The sequence below is a fragment of the Apodemus sylvaticus genome, chromosome 1, assembly GCF_947179515.1.
Source record: "Apodemus sylvaticus chromosome 1, mApoSyl1.1, whole genome shotgun sequence".
NCBI lineage: Eukaryota > Metazoa > Chordata > Mammalia > Rodentia > Muridae > Apodemus > Apodemus sylvaticus.
The window spans coordinates 98,577,272-98,595,613 of record NC_067472.1 but is presented as its reverse complement, the minus strand read 5'-3'; the positions used below and the strand labels follow the sequence as shown (position 1 = coordinate 98,595,613).

At 40.0% G+C, this 18,342-nt stretch overlaps 1 pseudogene; it reads right to left on the bottom strand.

The window, feature by feature from the left end:
- Window positions 1–3,754: 3,754 nt before the first annotated feature.
- Window positions 3,755–4,606, bottom strand: LOC127681573 (BCL2/adenovirus E1B 19 kDa protein-interacting protein 3-like; annotated as a pseudogene).
- Window positions 4,607–18,342: the final 13,736 nt, after the last annotated feature.

Here is an 18,342-nt window from a genome sequence, read left to right as displayed (position 1 = left end):
ATTTCCACCCTCCCCATAAGTCCCATAATCACTTTTCTCTCCACCCATTCCCCAATCACCCCTCCCATTTCTTTGTCCTGGTACTCCCCTACAATGCTGGATCAAGTCTTTCCAGGACCAGGGCCCTCTCCTTCCTTCTTCTTGGGAATCATTTGATATTCTAATTGTATTTTGAGTATTCAGAACTTCTGGGATAATTAATACCCACTTATCAGTGATTGCATTCCATGTGTATTCTTTTGTGATTGGGTTACCTCACTTAGGATGAAATTTTCCAGTTCTAACCATTTGCCTAAAAATTTCATGAAATCATCACTTATAATTGCTGAGTAGTATTCCATTGTGTAAATATGCCACATTTTCTTTATCCATTCCTTACTAGGGAAATGCAAATCAAAACAACCCTGAGATTTCACTTCACACAAGTCAGAATGGCTAAGGTTAAAAACTCAGGAGACAGCAGGTGCTGGTGAGGATGCGGAGAAAGAGGAACACTTCTCCACTGCTGATGGGATTGTAAGAGGTACAACCACTATGGAAATCAGTCTGGCTGTTCCTCAGAAAACTGGGCATAACACTTCTGGAGGACCCTGCTATACCACTCCTGGGCATATACCCAGCGGATTCCCTGGCATGCAATAAGGACACATGCTCCACTATGTTCATAGTATCCTTGTTTATAATAGCCAGAAACTGGAAAGAACCCAGCATAGATCCTTAAGTTGTTCTATTATGATGTAGGAAGAAAGAGGTCGAAGACACCTAAAGAAAGGCTCAACCCCTCTTTATAAATTCTCAAATCTTTTTATTCCTCTTTAGTAAAATGAAGAACACTTGAAACTAATCATTTATATGTTCATTTTTTAACTTGATTGAAAGGTTATCAGAAAGTACTATGCTAGCATACTAACTCTACTGAAGCTTGTCAGAATTCTTTATATTGGATATTCATTTGGGAAATAAATGTCTTCATTTTCACTATACCAGCAATAAGTGTTCAAAAACACACCATGGACTATGTATGATTTGTGGGGGAAGGCTAGTTGTATCATAAGTCACTTGATTCCATAAGGCATACATGTACAGCAAACTCATGAACTCATTTTCAAAAGGGACACTTAATGTGGGAGAGAGAACTCAAGTCCAGTTTCAGTAGAGACATAGGGTCCCAAGTGGAGGGACGTGGTTAAAAATCCGCAGTCAAATTTCTGACCTAGAATTGTACCTGTCTAAAAGAACATCTGGAACAAAAAAATCAGAATAGACTGGAGGAAAGGCTGTCAAGTGACCAGCACAACATGAGATTCGTCTCATGTGGTTGGGGTGGGGCATGGCACCAAAGCCATTACTGATGCTATGATGCCCTTACAGACAGGAACCTAGAATAGATGTCCTCTAAGAGGCCCTACCAGCAGCTGACCATTTGCCTAAGAATTTCATGAATTCATTTTTTTAATAGCTGAGTAGTATTCCATTGTGTAATATACTATGTTTTTTGTATCCATTCCTCTGTTGAGGGACATCTGAGTTCTTTCCAGCTTCTAGCTATTATGCATAAGGCTGCTATGAACATAGTGGACTATGTGTCCGTATTACATGTTGGAGCATCTTCTGGGTATATGCCCAGGAGTGGTATAGCTGGGCCCTCAGGTAGTGCTATGTCTAGTTTTTTGAGGAACTGCCAAATTGATTTACAGAGTGGTTTTACCAGATTGCAATCCCACCAGCAATGGAGGAGTGTTCCTTTCTCCACATCCTCTCCAGCATTTGTTGTCTCCTGAGTTTTTGATCTTGGCCATTCTGACTGGTGTGAGGGGGAATCTCGTGGTTGCTTTGATTTGTATTTCCCTGATGATTAAAGATGTTGAACATTTCTTTAGGTGCTTCTCAGCCATAAGGTATTCCTCAGCTGAGAATTTTTTGTTTAGCTCTGTAACCCATTTTTAATAGGGTTATTTGGTTCCCTGGAGTCTAACTTCTTGAGTTCTTTGTATATATTGGTTATTAGCCCTCTACCAAATTTAGGATTGGTAAAGATCCCTTTCCAATCTGTTGGTTGTCATTTTTTTCTATTGATAGTGTCCTTTGCCTTGCAGTAGCTCTGTAATTTTATGAGGTCCCATTTATCAATTCTTGATCTTATAGCATAAGCTATTGGTGTTCTATTCAGGAAAATTTCCCCTGTACCCATGTGCTTCAGGTTCCTTCCCACTTACTCTTTTATTAAATTCAATCTATCTGCTTTTATGTGGAGGTCTTTGATCCACTTGAACTTGAGTTTTGTACAGAGAGATAAGAATATCAATTTGCATCCTTCTACAAGTGGATCACCAGTTGACTCAGCACCACTTGTAGAAAATGCTGTCTTTTTTCCACCGGATGGTTTTAGCTCCATTGTCAAAGATCAAGTAACCATAGTGTGTGGGTTCATTTCTGGGTCTTCAATTCTATGACACAGATCTACCTGCCTGCCAGTCTACCAATACCATGCAGTATTTATCACTATTGCTTTGTAGTGTAGCTTGAGGTCAGGGATGGTGATTCTTGGCCAGAAGTTCTTTTATTGTTGAGAATAGTTTTCACTATCCTGGGTTTTCTGTTTTCCAGATAAATTTGGAAATTTCTCTTTCTAACTCTATGAAGAATTGAGTTGTAATTTTGATGGAGATTGTACTGAATCTTTAAGCAATTAAAGATTCGAATTTGCCGATTCCTTTAAGCAAGATGACCATTTTTACTATAGTAACCCTGTCAATCCATGAGCATGGGAAATCTTTCCATCTTCTGAGATCTTCAATTTCTTTCTTCAGAGACTTTTAGTTCTTGTCATACAGATCTTTCACTTGCTTGGTTAGAGTCACACCAATGTGTTTTATATTATTTGCAATTATTGTAAAGGGTGTCCTTTCCCTAATTTCTTTCTCAGACTCTTTATCCTTTGAGAATAGAAAGAACTTTATCAACTGTTCCCACAAACCAAGTCTACTTTTCCAAGTTACACAAGTCCTTGGAATAACTCTGCAGTTATCCTTCAGAGTGTAAAGGCTCCAGAGTATAAGCACAGCTTCCTAAAACAAGAATCCTTTATTAACATCATGAGTCAGACTCGTTCCAAGTCTCTTCTTAGAAAAAAGAGAAAAACTAGAAAAACAAAGTCATGAGAAACTCACATGCAGGTAACACATGAAAATACTAAACATACAAAATCTCAAAAAGTTTCATGTTTATCTAGGCCTGAGACATTCCTAACAAATAAAGATTCTCTATTGTAGAAAAGACAGCATTGCAATATACTAATGTTAATTCTGCCAGTATGTTCTACTCCTCTGTTTTCTGTCTGTCATTCATACAGGCTGCCTCCTACAAACAGAAGGTGGCACAGGAGGCTTAGGAAAAGAGCGACTTCAGAGCTGGTTGAAAATAACTAATTGTCCAGGATATTTCTTTCCTTGTGTCTTGCTTTTTCCTTTTTTGGTTTTGTTTTCATTTTATAATTATAAATTCAAGCTTTGGGAAGCTTGTTTTTGTCCTGGAAAACAAAACAAAGACTAAACAAAGCTTTAATAGTATTATTTGCAAACCTGACCTCATTTAGAAAGAGATGTAACTGCATGACTAGAACACGGCTTCTAGCATGAATGATGGAGGTGACTGGTGGCACTGAGAGGAGATGATGCACTATTGACAAGATATAATATGCTGGTGGCATTGCTGAAAAAAAGTCCTTGCAAATTTCTAAACAACAGTAAATCTGTTAGGAATTTCGAAAGTGTCTTACAGGCCAAAAAGGGAGCAAGGTTAGTAAAATGTCCCAACAGAGTTTGAGTAAAATACTGCATTTGAGATTTACTGGAATTGGGTATGTAAAAATAAGGTTGTAGGTGGAGATCATGCTTACAATAGGTCTCAAATATACCACTTCACACGTCACACGAATTTCCAGGGGCTTTTCGTCTCCCTCAGTGCTGGCAGAAGGTGTGCTCAGTAGTTATCCAATATAGATGCCCAGCCCCAAAGCCACCACCTGAGGTAGGAAGAGAGATGTGATGAAAACCTTTAGGAACTCTGCAGAGAAAATGTCTTCTTTGTTCGTGGCTCCACTCTTCCTCATTCTTAGAGATGTAGCACACTTTTCTGAAATGGGACTCTCTGGGTGGGATGTTTTCGGGTCTACTGGACCAGTCTGATACCCAGTCTGCACTTTTCTTCAAAGCCTCAACTTCTTTTTCTCCTTCTACAACTTCTTCTGACTGAGAGCTGTGGTCCCTGCTGGTGTGCATCCCAACATCAAACATAATCTGCCCATCTTCTTGTGGTGAAGGGCTGTCACAGTGAGAACTACCTCTTGAGCTGCTCTGTCCTGACTCATGCTGTGCATCCAGAAAGATCTTCTCCATGTCTCCATTGTGGATGGAAGAAGAGGAAGGAATGTGTTCCAGTCCCCCATTCCTCCCATTTCCCTTACATTGCCATTGCTGCTGTTCATGGGTAGCTCTTCCCAGGAACTGTTGAAGCCAGTGGGTGGCAGCAGGGACTGCTCCCCTTCCTCACAGTTGTTGTTGTTGTTGTTGTGCAAAGGCAGAGGTGGCTGGACTAATTGAGACATGGTCTGGAGACTGGAAGCCTCACAGCCGCAGGACAACAGTATCCGGTTTTCAGGCAGCAGCACAAGTTGTATCAGGGAAATCTTTTTTTCTTCTAATTTCTTTCTTTAGGGAATTGAAGATCTTGCCATACAGATCTTCCACTTGCTTGATTCGACTTACACTAAGATTTTTCATATTATTTGTTGTCAGTCTTTGTACAGAATTTTATCCATGGAGACCTCTAGCCTGGCCCATCTGGAGGGTTCAAGGGAAGGGGAAAGGGCACAAACATGAATCAGGAAGTGCCTTCTCTAAGACTTTGATTATATAGGGGGGTGTTGGATGTTTTCAAAGATTTTTTTTTCAGGTCTGATGAGATAATAATGTGTTTTGTTTTGTGTATGTGACAGTTTGTTTATATGGGAGATTACTCATTGATAGATTTTTTTCATATGTTGAAGAATTCCTGTGATCTGGGATGAAGCCTACGTAATCATGGTGGATGACCTTTTTTACTTTTTTTATTCGATATATTTTTTATTTACATTTCAAATGATTTCCCCTTTTCTAGACCCCCCACTCCCCGAAAGTCCCATCAACCCCCTTCCCTCCCCCTGTTTTCCCACCCAACCCTTCCCACTTCCCTGTTCTGGTTTTGCCCTATACTGCTTCACTGAGTCTTTCCAGAACAAGGGGCCACTCCTCCATTCTTCTTGTATCTCAATTGATGTGTGGATTATGTTTTGGGTATTCCAGTTTTCTAGGTTAATATCCACTTATTAGTGAGTGTATACCATGATTCATCTTTTGAGTCTGGGTTACCTCACCTAGTATGATGTTCTCCAGCTCCATCCATTTGCCTAAGAATTTCATGAATTCATTGTTTCTAATGGCTGAATAGTACTTCATTGTGTATATATACCACATTTTTTGCATCCACTCTTCTGTTGAGGGATACCTTGGTTCTTTCCAGCTTCTGGCAATTATAAATAGGGCTGCTATGAACATAGTGGAACATGTATCTTTATTACATGCTGGGGAATCTTCTGGGTATATGCCCAGGAGTGGTAAAGCAGGATCTTCTGGAAGTGAGGTGTGCAGTTTTCGGAGGAACCGTCAGACTGATTTCCTGAGTGGTGGTACCAATTTGCAACCCCACCAGCAGTGGAGGAGTGTTCCTCTTTCTCCACATCCTCGCCAACATCTGCTATCTCCTGAATTTTTAATCTTAGCCATTCTGACTGGTGTAAGGTGAAATTTCAGGGTTGTTTTGATTTGCATTTCCCTAATGACTAATGAAGTTGAACATTTTTAAGATGCTTCTCCGCCATCCGAAGTTCTTCAGGTGAAAATTCTTTGTTTAACTCTGTACTCCATTTTTTAATAGGGTTATTTGTTTTTCTGGTGTCTAACTTCTTGAATTCTTTATATATATTGGATATTAGCCATCTATCTGATGTAGGGTTGGTGAAGATCTTTTACCAATTTGTTGGTTGCTGATTTGCCCTTTTTGATGGTGTCCTTTGCCTTACAGAAACTTTGTAATTTTATAAGGTCCCATTTGTCAATTCTTGATCTCAGAGCATAAGCTATTGGTGTTCTGTTCAGGAACTTTCTCCCTGTACCGATGTCCTCAAGGGTCTTCCCCAGTTTCTTTTCTATTAGCTTCAGAGTGTCTGGCTTTATGTGGAGGTCCTTGATCCATTTGGAGTTGAGCTTAGTACAAGGAGACAAGGATGGATCAATTCGCATTCTTCTGCATGCTGACCTCCAGTTGAACTAGCACCATTTGTTGAAAAGGCTATCTTTTCTCCATTGGATGTTTTCCACTCCTTTGTTGAGGATCAAGTGGCTATAGGTGTGTGGGTTCATTTCTGGATCTTCAATCCTGTTCCATTGATCTGCCTGCCTGTCATGGTACCAATACCATGCAGTTTTTTTTTTTTAAATTTATTCGATATATTTTTTATTTACATTTCAAATGATTTCCCCTTTTCTGGTTCCCTACTCCCTGAAAGTCACATAAGCCCCCTTCCCTCCCTCTGTTCTCCCACTCATCTCTTCCCACTTCCCTGTTCTGGTTTTGTCTTATACTGCTACACTGGGTCTTTCCAGAACTAGGGGCCACTCCTCCGTTCTTCTTGTACCTCATTTGAAGTGTGGATTATGTTTTGCATATTCCAGTTTTCCAAGCTAGTATCCACTTATTAGTGAGTGCATACCATGATTGATCTTTTGAGACTGGGTTACCTCACTTAGTATGATGTTCTCCAGCTCCATCCATTTGCCTAAGAATTTCATGAATTCATTGTTTCTAATGGCCAAATAGTACTCCACTGTGTAGATATACCACATTTTCTGCATCCATTCTTCTGTTGAGGGATACTTGTGTTCTTTCCAGCTTCTGGATATTATAAATAGGGCTGCTATGAACATAGTGGAGCATGTATTCTCATTACATGCTGGGGAATCCTCTGGGTATAGGCCCAGGAGTGGTATAGCAGGATCTTACGGAAGTGACATGCCCAGTTTTCTGAGGGACTGCCAGACTGATTTCCAGAGTGGTTGTACTAATTTGCAACCCCACCAGCAGTGGAGGAGTGTTCCTCTTTCTCCACATGCTCGCCAACAACTGCTGTCTCCTGAGTTTTTAATCTTAGCCATTCTGACGGTGTAAGGTGAAATCTCAGGGTTGTTTTGATTTGCATTTCCCTAATGACTAATGAAGTTGAGCATTTTTTTTTTAAGATGCTTCTCCGCCGTCTGAAGTTCTTCAGGTGAGAATTCTCCATTTGTGTTGAGTATAGGCTTTTGTAGTAGGATCTGATGATCTTTTGGATTTCCTCAGTTTCTGTTGTTATATCACCCTTTTCATTTCTAATTTTGTTAATTTGGATACTTTCTCTGTGCTCTTTGGTCAGTCTGGATAAGGGTTTATCTATCTTGTTAATTTTCTCAAAGAACCAGCTCCTGGATTCGTTGATTCTTTGTATGGTTCTCTTTGTTTCCACTTGATTGATTTCAGCCCTGAGTTTGATGATTTCCTGTCTTCTACTCCTCCTGGGTGAATTGGCTTCTTTTTGTTCCAGGACTTTCAGGTGTGTTGTTAAACTGCTAGTGTATGCTCTCTTGATTTTCTTTTTGGAGGCACTCAGGGCTATGAATTTTCCTCTTAGCACTGCTTTCATTGTGTCCCAAAGATTTGGGTATGTTGTGCCTTCATTTTCATTAAATTCTAAAAAGTCTCTGATTTCTTTCTTTATTTCTTCTTTGGCCAAGGTGTCATTGAGTAGAGTATTGTTCAGCCTCATGTGTATTTGGGCTTTCTGTTGTTTTTGTTGCTATTGCAGACCACACTTATACCATAGTGATCTGATAGGAGGCATGGGATTAGTTCGATCTTCTTGTATTTGTTGAGGTCTGTCTTGTGAACAATTATATGGTCGATTTTGGAGAAGGTACCATGAGGTGCTGAGATTTTGCTTTAGGGTGAAATGTTCTATAAATATCAGTCAAATCCAATTGGTCCTAAGCTTCAATTAGTTTTACTGTGTCCCTGTTTAGTTTCTGTTTTCCTGATCGGTCCATTGAGGAGAGTGGAGTCTTGAATTTCCCCACAATTATTGTGTTAAGTGAAATGTGTGCTTTGAGCTTCAATAAAGTTTCTTTTACGAATGAGGGTGTCCTTGCATTTGGCACATAGATGTTCAGAATTGAAAGTTCTTCTTGGTGGATTTTTCCTTTGACCAGTAAGAAGTGTCCCTCAGTGTCTCTTTTGATGACTTTAGGTTGAAAGTTAATTTTATCTGATATTTGAATGGCTACTCTGGCTGGTTTCCTGAGACCAGTGGCTTGTAAAATTGTCTTCCAGCCTTTTACTCTAAGGTTGTTTTTGTCTTTGACATTTAGGTGTGTTTCCTGTATGCAGAAAAATGTAGGGTCCTGTTTTCTTCATCTATTGTGATTGAGAGTTTTTCTGGGTATAGTAGTCTTGGCTGACATTTGTGTTCTCTTAGAGTCTGCATGAGATCTGCCCAGGATCTTCTAGCTTTCATGGTCTCTGGTGAGAAGTCTGGTGTGATTCCGATAGGTCTTCCTTTATATGTTACTTGGCCTTTTTCTCTTACTGCCTTTAATATTCTTTCTTTGTTTAGTGCATTTGGGGTTTCAATTATTATGTGGCTAGAGGTATTTCTGCTCAGGTCCAGTCAGTTTGGAGTTTTCTAGGCTTCTTGTATATTCGTAGGCATCTCTCTCTTTACATTGGGAAAGTTTTCTTCCATAATTTTGTTGAAGATATTTGCTGGCCCTTTCAGTTGTAAATCTTCACTCTCATCTATACCTTTAATCCTTAGTTTTGGTCTTCTCATTGTATCCTGGATTTCCTGGATGTTCTGGGATACAAGCTTTTTGCATTTTGCATTTTCTTTGACTGTTGAGTCAATGGTTTCTATGGTATCTCTGGCATCTGAGATTCTTTCTTCCATTCCTTGTATTCTGTTTTTTATATTTGCATCTATGGGCCCTGATTTCTTCTCAAGGTTTTCTATCTCCAAAGTTGTCCCCCTTTGTGATTTCTTAGTTGTTTCTATTTCTGTTTTTAGATCCAGGATGTTTTTGCTCAGTTCCATCATTTGTTTGTTTGTGTTTACCTGTAATTCTTTAAGAGATTTCTGTGTTTCCTCTTTCATGACTTCTGCCTCTTGACTCAATTTCTCCTGCATTTCTTTAAGTTTTTTTTTTTTTTTTTTTGTGTGTGTGTTTCTTCTTTATTGGCTTCTATCTCTTGAGCCTTATTCTCCTACATTTCTTTAAGTGATTTTTGTGTTTCCATTATATGGGTTTCTAGCTTATTCATGTTCCCCTGTATTTCTTTAAGAGATTCATTTATGTCCTTTTTGTATTCTTCTAGCAGCATCATGACCAGTGATTTTAAATCCAAATCTTGTTTCTCTGGTGTGTTGGTATAACCAGGACTTGTTGATGTTGGAGAGTTTGGTTCAGATGCTGCCATATTGCCTAGATTTCTGTTAGTAGCGTTCTTGCATTTGCCCTTTGCCATCTTGTTCTCTGGAGTTAGTTGGTCTTGTCTCTGGCCTCCTGAGAGGCCCTGGGGCTATTTCTGCAACACTGGATGGCTGGGTTTCCCCTGTAGCAGATTGCTGATGTGCTGTCCTCCTCTTGGGTGCCCTTGCAGCCCTAGTGTGCTTTGCCCCAGATTGTGTCTGTGAACCAGATGGTGCCCGTTTGCTCCTTCAGGGAATGCTGAAGGGTGTATGCTGCGGGGACCTTTTCCACGTGCTGATCACTCTGCTGGGCAGCCGATCTCCCAACCGGGTTGGTGCACACAAGTCTAGCCTAGCTGCTCAGGCCCTGAGTCTAGGGCCTTGGGAGGCCAAGGTCCGAGCAAAGTTCCCCTCGTGCTATGACTGTTAATTGGGTCTGTCAGGTAGCCAGGATGGTGGGCGTGCGCACACGCTCCCTGAAAGTGCCAGGAGAGTCTGCTGGGCTAACAACCTCCTGGGTGGGTTGACACACAGATGGCCCACTGCGCAGCCCAGTTCTTGGGGTCAGTCCAGGGCCTGTTGGGGCCTAGACCCCTGCTATGTTAGCTTCGGGCTATGCCTGTTAGCCGGCTTTGCCTGCTAGAGCTCTCTGACATCCTGTAGGCAAAATTGCGGTGTGTGCGAGCCGGGCGGGGGTGGGGGGAACCTCCTGGCTGGTTGGCACCTCGATGGCCCTGCGAACAGCCCAGGGCCTGGGTGCAGGCCAACGCCCATCGGGCTTAGACCCCTGCGATGTTGGCCTTGGGTTATATTTGCGTACCTCAGTCTGTCTGATCTCTCTGGAGTCTGAGAACCAAGATGGAGGCGAGTCTCTCGTGACTGGCGGGAGGCAGAGTTCTGAAGTGGCTTCTGTGCAGTGAAAGGCACCATAAATCTGCCGCTGCTTGCAGCCAGCGAAGGTCACTGGTCATGGTCGCAGGGCCTAACTGGACCCTGTCACCTTGGTTCCACTGCTGATGGCCCTCCAGCTGGACCAGCCACTGCTGCTGCCACCTCCGCCCTGTTTCACTCTTTGTTAATCACCTTTGTGTCATTGAAACAAATATACGAGGCAACTTTATATAAAGAACAAGTCTGTTTTGGCTCAGTTGTAGAAGTACATGATTAGGTAGGTCACTGCTCCCAGGACTCTGGTGGTCTGCCCCATATTCATACGGCAACAAGTGCCCATCTGTTGGTCGGGAAGCAAAGGGAAAGGAAGCTGGATGACCTTTTTGATGTGTTCTTAGATTCAGTTTTGAATATTTTATTGAGTATTTTTGCATCACTTTTCACAAGGGAAGTTTGTCTATAATTCTCTTTCTTTGTTTAGTGTTTTTGTGGTTTGAGTATCAGGGTTACTGTAGCCTAATAAAATGAATTTCGTAGTGTTTCTTCTGGTTTTATTTGTGGAATAATTTGAGGAGTATTGGCATCATTTCTTCTTTGAAAGTCCAGTCGAATTCTAGCTAAAACCATCAGGCCCTGAGCTTTTTTTGGTTGAGAGACTTTCAATTACTGCTTCTATTTTCTTAGGAATTATAGGTCTAAATTGTCTAAACATAATTCAATTATGATAAGTGGTATATATATATATATATATATATATATATATATATATATATATATATATATATATATATAAATGTCAATTTCTTCTAGATTTTTTTTTCTATTTTTAGATACACTGATTCCCTTAGTGCCTGTTGTTATGTCCCCCTTTTTGTTTTTGATTTTGTTAATTGGGATAATTCCTCTCTGCCTTTTAATTAGAACCAATTATTTCATTGATGTTCTCTTTGTTTCTGTTTCATTGATTTCAGCATTCAATTTGATTATTTACTTGTAGGAAACCACTGGAATCAGACATGTCATTCTTAGGCCTGAGCAGGGTTAAGGTAAGAGCGTTAGTCACGGGAAGTGGTCTGGTCAGTCTGGAACTGTTGCTGCTGACTGTACCCTGAGCTTTTGATAAGATGCAGTGTGCTGACATATTATTTATTTTTTCCTTTTTTTATTCGATTTTTTTATTTACCTTTCAAATGATTTCCCCTTTTCTGTCTCCCCACTCCCTGAAAGTCCCATAGGCCCTTCCCCCCCTCCATTCCCCCATCCAACCCTTCCAACTTCCCTGTTCTGGTATTCCTCTATACTGCTGCACTGAGTCTTTCCAGAACCAGGGGCCACTCCTCTATTCTTCTTGGACATCATTTAATATGTGGATTATGTCTTGGGTATTCCATATTTCTAGGCTAATATCTACTTATCAGTGAGTGCATACCATGATTGATCTTTTGAGACTGGGTTGCCTCACTTAGTATGATGTTCTCCAGATCCATCCATTTGTCCAAGAATTTCATGAATTCATTGTTTCTGATGGCTGAATAGTATTCCATTGTGCAAACATACCACATTTTTTGTATCCATTCCTCCACTGAAGGACATCTGGGTTCTTTCCAGCTTCTGGCTATTACAAACATGGCTGCTATGAACATAGTAGAGCATGTGTCCTTATTGCATGCTGGGGAATCTTCTGGGTATACATCCAGGAGTGGTATAGCAGGGTCCTCCGGAAGTGTCATGTCCAGAGGAACTGCCAGACTGATTTCCAAAGTGGTTGTACCATCTTGCGATCCCACCAGCAGTGGAGGAGTGTTCCTTTTTCTCCACATCCTCACCAATACCTGCTGTCTCCTGAGTTTTTGACCTTAGCCATTCTGACTGGTGTGAGGTGAAATCTCAGGGTTGTTTTGATTTGCAATTCCCTAATGACTAATGATGTTGAACATTTTTTAAGGTGCTTCTCAGCCATCCAAAGTTCTTCATGTGAAAATTCTTTGTTTAGCTCCATACCCCACTTTTTAATAGGGTTATTTGGTTCTCTGGGGTCTACCTTCTTCAGTTCTTTGTATCTATTAGATATTAGGCCTCTGTCGGATTTAGGGTTGGTGAAGATCCTTTCCCAATCTGTTGGTTGATGTTTTGTCCTTTTGACAGTATCCTTTGCCTTACAGAAACTTTGTAATTTTATGAGGTCCCATTTGTCAATTTTTGATCTTAGAGTGTAAGCTATTGGTGTTCTGTTCAGGAACTTTTCCCCTGTGCCCATGTCCTCAAGGGTCTTACCCAGTTTCTTTTCTATTAGTTTCAGTGTGTCAGGTTTTATGTGGAGGTCCTTGATTCGCTTGGATTTAAGGTTAGTACAAGGAGATAAGAATGGATCAATTCGCATTCTTCTGCATGCTGTCCTTCAATTGAACCAGCACCATTTGTTGAAAAGGCTATCTTTTTTCCACTGGATATTTTCAGCTCCTTTGTCAAAGATGAAGTGACAATAGGTGTGTGGGTTCATTTCTGGGTCTTCAATCCTATTCCATTGATACATTTGCCTAACATTGTACCAATACCATGCAGTTTTTATCACTATTGCTCTGTAGTAATGTTTGAGGTCTGGGATATTGATTCCTCCAGAAGTTCTTTTATTGTTGAGAATAGTTTTAGCTATCCTGGGTTTTTTGTTATTCCAGATGAATTTGAGAATTGCTCTTTCTAACTCTATGAAGTACTGAGTTTGGATTTTGATGGGGACTGTGCTGAATCCATATATTGCTTTTGGCAAGATGGCCATTTTAACTATATTAATCCTGCCAATCCAAAAACATGGCAGATTTTTCCATTTTCTGAGGTCTTCTTCGATTTCCTTCTTCAGAGATCTGAAGATTTTGTCTTATAGGTCTTTCACTTATTTGGTTAGAGTCACACCAAGATACTTTATGCTGTCTGTGGCTATTGTGAAGGGTGTCATTTCCCTAATTTCTTTCTCAGTCTGCTTATCCTTTGAGTATAGAAAGGCTACTGATTTGCTTGAGCTGATTTTGTAACCAGCCACTTTGCTGAAGTTGATGATCAGCTGTAGGAGTTCTCTGGTAGAGTTTTATGGGTCACTTAAGTATACTATCATATCATCTGCAAATAGTGATACTTTGACTTCTTCCTTACCAATTTGTATCCCTTTTACCTCCTTATATTGTCTAATTGCTCTAGCTAGGACTTCAAGAAGTATATTGAAAAGATATGGAGAGAGGGGGCAGCCTTGTCTAGTCCCTGATTTTAATGGGATTGCTTCAAGTTTCTCTCTATTTAGTTTGATGTTGGCTACCAGTTTGCTGTATATTGCTTTTACTGTGTTTAGATATGGGCCTTGAATTCCTGTTCTTTTCAAGACTTTTAGCATGAAAGGATGCTGAATTTTGTCAAATGCTTTTCCAGCATCTAATGAAATGGTTTTTTCTTTGAGTTTGTTTATGTAGTGGATAGCATTGATGGATTTCTGTATATTGAACCATCCCTGCATCCCTGGGATGAAGCCTACTTGATCATGGTGGATGATCGTTTTGATGTTTTCTTGGATTCGGTGGGCAAGAATTTTATTGAGTATTTTTTTTTGCATTGATATTCATAAGGGATATTGGCCTTCTCTTTCTTAGTTGGATCTTTGTGTGGTTTTGTTATCAGCGTAATAGTAGCTTCGTAGAACAAGTTGGGTAGTGTTTCTTCTGTTTCTATTTGGTGGAATAGTTTGAAGAGTATGGGTGTTAAGTCTTCTTTGAAGGTCTGATAGAATTGTGCACTAAAACCATCTGTGCTTTTTTTGGTTGGAAGGCTTTCTATGACTCCTTCTATTTCTTTAGGGGTTATGGGTCTGTTTAGATGATCTATTTGATCCTGATTAAATTTTGGTATTTGGTATCTGTCTAAGAAATTGTCCATTTCCTCCAGATTCTCCAGTTGTGTTGAATACAGGCTTTTGTAGTAGGATCTGATAATTTTTTTGAATAGCCTCAATTTCTCTTGTTATATCTCCCATTTCATTTCTAATCTTGTTAATTTGGATACTGTGTCTGTGCCCTTTGGTTAGTCTGGCTAAGGGTTTGTCTATCTTGTTGATTTTCTCAAAGAACCAGCTTCTGGTTTTGTTGATTCTTTGTATGGTTTTCTTAGTTTCTACTTGATTGATTTCAGCCCTGAGTTTGATGATAGTCTGTCTTCTTCTCCTCCTGGGTGAATTAGCTTCTTTTTGTTCCAAGGCTTTTAGTTGTGCTGTTAAGCTTCTAGCGTATGCTCTCTCCAATTTCTTTTTGGAGGCACTCAGGGCTATGAGTTTTCCTCTTAGCACTACTCTCATTGTGTTCCATAGATTTGGGTATGTTGTGTCTTCATTTTCGTTAAATTCTAAACAATCATTAATTTCTTTCTTTATTTCTTCCTTGACCAAGGTATCATTGAGTAGAGTATTGTTCAATTTCCATGTATATGTGGGCCTTCTGTTGTTTTTGTTGTTATTAAAGACCACTTTTACTCCATAGTGATCTGATAGGAGGCATGGGATTATTTTGATCTTATATTTGTTGAGGTCTGTCTTGTGACCAACTCTATGATCGATTTTGGAGAAGGTTCCATGAGGTGCTGAGAAAAAGATATATTCTTTTGCTTTGGGATGAAAAGTTCTATATATATCTGTTAAATCCAGTTTGTTAGTCTATGTCTTTTTATTGGGGAATTGAGTCCATTGATCTTAAGGGATGTTAAGGAGTAGTCATCATTGCTTCCTATCATTTTTGATGTTAATTTTATACTTGTGTGGTTATATTCTTTTGGGTTTGATAAAAGAAGTTTATTATCCTGCTTTTTCCAGGGTATAGTTTCCTTCCTGTATTGGTGATTTCCTCCTATTATCCTTTGTAGGGCTGGGTTTGTGGAAAGAGACTGTGTAAATTTGTTTTTGTCGTGGATTATCTTGGTTTCTCCATCTATAGTGATTGAGAGTTTTGCTGGGTATAGTAGTCTTGGCTGGCATTTGTGTTCTCTTAGAGTCTGCATGAGCTCTGCCCAGGATCTTCTAGCTTTCATGGTCTCTGGTGAGAAGTCTGGTGTAATTCTGATAGGTCTTCCTTTATATGTTACTTGCCCTTTTTTTCTTACTGCCTTTAGTATCCTTTCTTTGTTCAGTACATTTGGGGTTTTGATTATTATGTGACCGGAGTTATTTCTATTCTGGTCCAGTCTGTTTGGAGTTCTGTAGGCTTCTTGTATATTCATGGGCATCTCTCTCTTTAGGTTAGGGACGTTTTATTCCATAATTTTGTTGAAGATATTTGTTGGCCCTTTAAGTTGTAAATCTTTACTCTCATCAATGCCTATAATACTTAGGTTTGGCTTTCTCATTATTTCCTAGATTTCCTGGATGTTTTGGGTTGCAAACTTTTTGCATTTTTCATTTTGACTGTTGGGTCCATGGTTTCTATGGTATCTTCGGCATCTGAGATTCTTTCTTTTATCTCTTGTATTCTGTTGTTGATATTTGCCTCTAAGGCCCCTGATTTCTTCCCAAGGTTTTCTATCTCCAAAGTTGTCTCCCTTTGTGATTTTTTAGTTTTTCCTTCTTCTGTTTTTAGATCCTGGATGTTTTTTTCTCAGTTCCTTCACTTGCTTGTTTGTGTTTTCCTGTAATTTTTTGAAAGATTTTTGTTTTTCCTCTTTCATGACTTCTGCCTGTTGACCAAAGTTCTCCTGTATTTTTTTAAGTGATTTTTGCATTTCCTCCTTATTGGCCACTATCTTTTGACCTTTATTCTCCTGCATTTCTTTAAGTGATTTTTGTGTTTCCCTTGTAAGGGCTTCTAACTTTTGGTCATTTTTCTCCTGAATTTCTTTAAGAGATTTATTTATGTCCTTCATGTGTTCCTCTAACAGCATCATGACCAGTGATTTTAAATCCAACTCTTGTTTTTCTGGTGTGTTGGGGTATCCAGGACTTGCTGTTGTTGGAGAATTTGGTTCAGATTCTGCCATAATGCCTTGGTTTCTGTTAGTAATGTTCCTAAGTTTACCTTTAGCCATCTGGTTCTCACTGGTGTTAGATAGTCTTATTGTCACTGAGTGTTGCTTCAACCTCCTGTGGACCCTTAAGGCTATTTCTGTGACACTGGATGCCTGGGTTTCTTCTGGCCCAGGTTGTTGATATGCTGCCTTCATCTTTTGTGCTGTTGGAACCCTGCTGAGACTTGCCCCAAGCAATGTTATACTTGGGTTGTATCAGTGAACCAGGTGCTCCCTGACTGCTCTGTCATGGAGCAAAGATAGCAGAGGAGAGTAACTCCTTCTGCTAATCTCCAGGTAGGACACAGGCCCCATGACAGACGGGCTGGTAGATGAACCACCTATGTGCTCAGGTCCTGGGTGCAGGCAGACCCTGGCAGTGTGCGCTCCCAGAGATCTTAACCTCTGGATTTCTCAGTACCTGGTGCTGCTTCTCTGCCCTGGCAGGCAGGGAAGATGGCAGCAGGGAATCACCCCCTCTGCTGATCTCCAGGTAGGACACAGGCCCTATGACAGGCCAGCTGGCAGATGAACCACCTATGTGCTCAGGACCTGGGCACAGGCAGACCCTTGGTGGTTTGTGCCCCCAGAGCTCTTAAACTCAGGATATCTCAGTACCTGGTGTTGCTCTTCTGCCCTGGAAGGCAGGGAAGATCGACATACTCTCTAGATTAGATTCTCTGTGAAGGTCAGGATGTTTATATTTGCTGGTGGCTTACCGCATCTTGTTTTAGTTTTTGCTGCCAAATGCTTTACCATATAGTGGCTATGTGAACCTGCATTAAACAAGACTTGATCTGAATTCTGTCTTATATCCATTTCTCTTGTCTCTTGCCCCTAGGTCCTCACTCCACCCCTCAGGAACCTCTCCGAGAATCTGCAGACGGGTTCATTTACTGCCATCTGTTCCTCTTGAATGTGTTTGTTTTTCATTCTAGAGCTTTCAGATGTGCTGTTAAGTTGCCGGTATGAGATCTCTCTATTTCTTTGTGAAAGCACTTAGTGTTATGAACTTTCCTCATAGTATAACACTCATTGTGTTCTAAAAGTTTGGGTATGTCATGCATTCATATCCATTGAATCCTAGAAAGTCTTTAATTTCTTTATTTCTGACTTGACCCAGTAGTCATCATTTTATAGAGTTGTTCACTTTCCATAAATTTGTAGGCTTACTGTTGCTTCTTCTGCTGTTGTTGAAGTCCAGCCTAAATATGTGGTGGTTTGGTAAAATGCAGGGGGTCATTTCAATTTTCTTGTATCCATTGAGGCTTGCTTTGTGACTGAGTGTGTAGTCTATTTTGGAGAAAGTTCTGTGAGGTGCTAAGAAGAATGTATAGTATTTTGTGCTTGGGTAAAATGTTCTTTAGATATCTGTTAGGTCTCTTTGATTCATAATGTCTGCTAGATTCATTATTTCCCTATTTAGGTTTTGTCTGGATGACCAGTTTATTGGTGTGACTAGGGTATTGAAATCTTCCACTATTAATGTGTGTGGTTTAATGTATAATTTAAGCTATAGTAATGTTTGTTTTATTAAAGTGGTTCCCCTAGTATTTAGGACATGGATATTAACTATGGAGAGTCTGTCATGGTGGCCTTTTCCTTTGAGGAGTATGAAATGTACTTCTCCATTGCTTTTGCTTAATTTTGGTTGGAGTCTATTTTGTTAGGTATTAGAATAGCTACACACGCTTGCTTATTGGTTTCTATTGCTTAGAAAATATTTTTTAATTCTTTATTCCTGGAAAATATTTATCTTTGATAATTATTTCTTGTATTCAGCTGAAGGATGGTTTCTATTCTTACATCCATTCTGTTAGCTTATGTCTTTT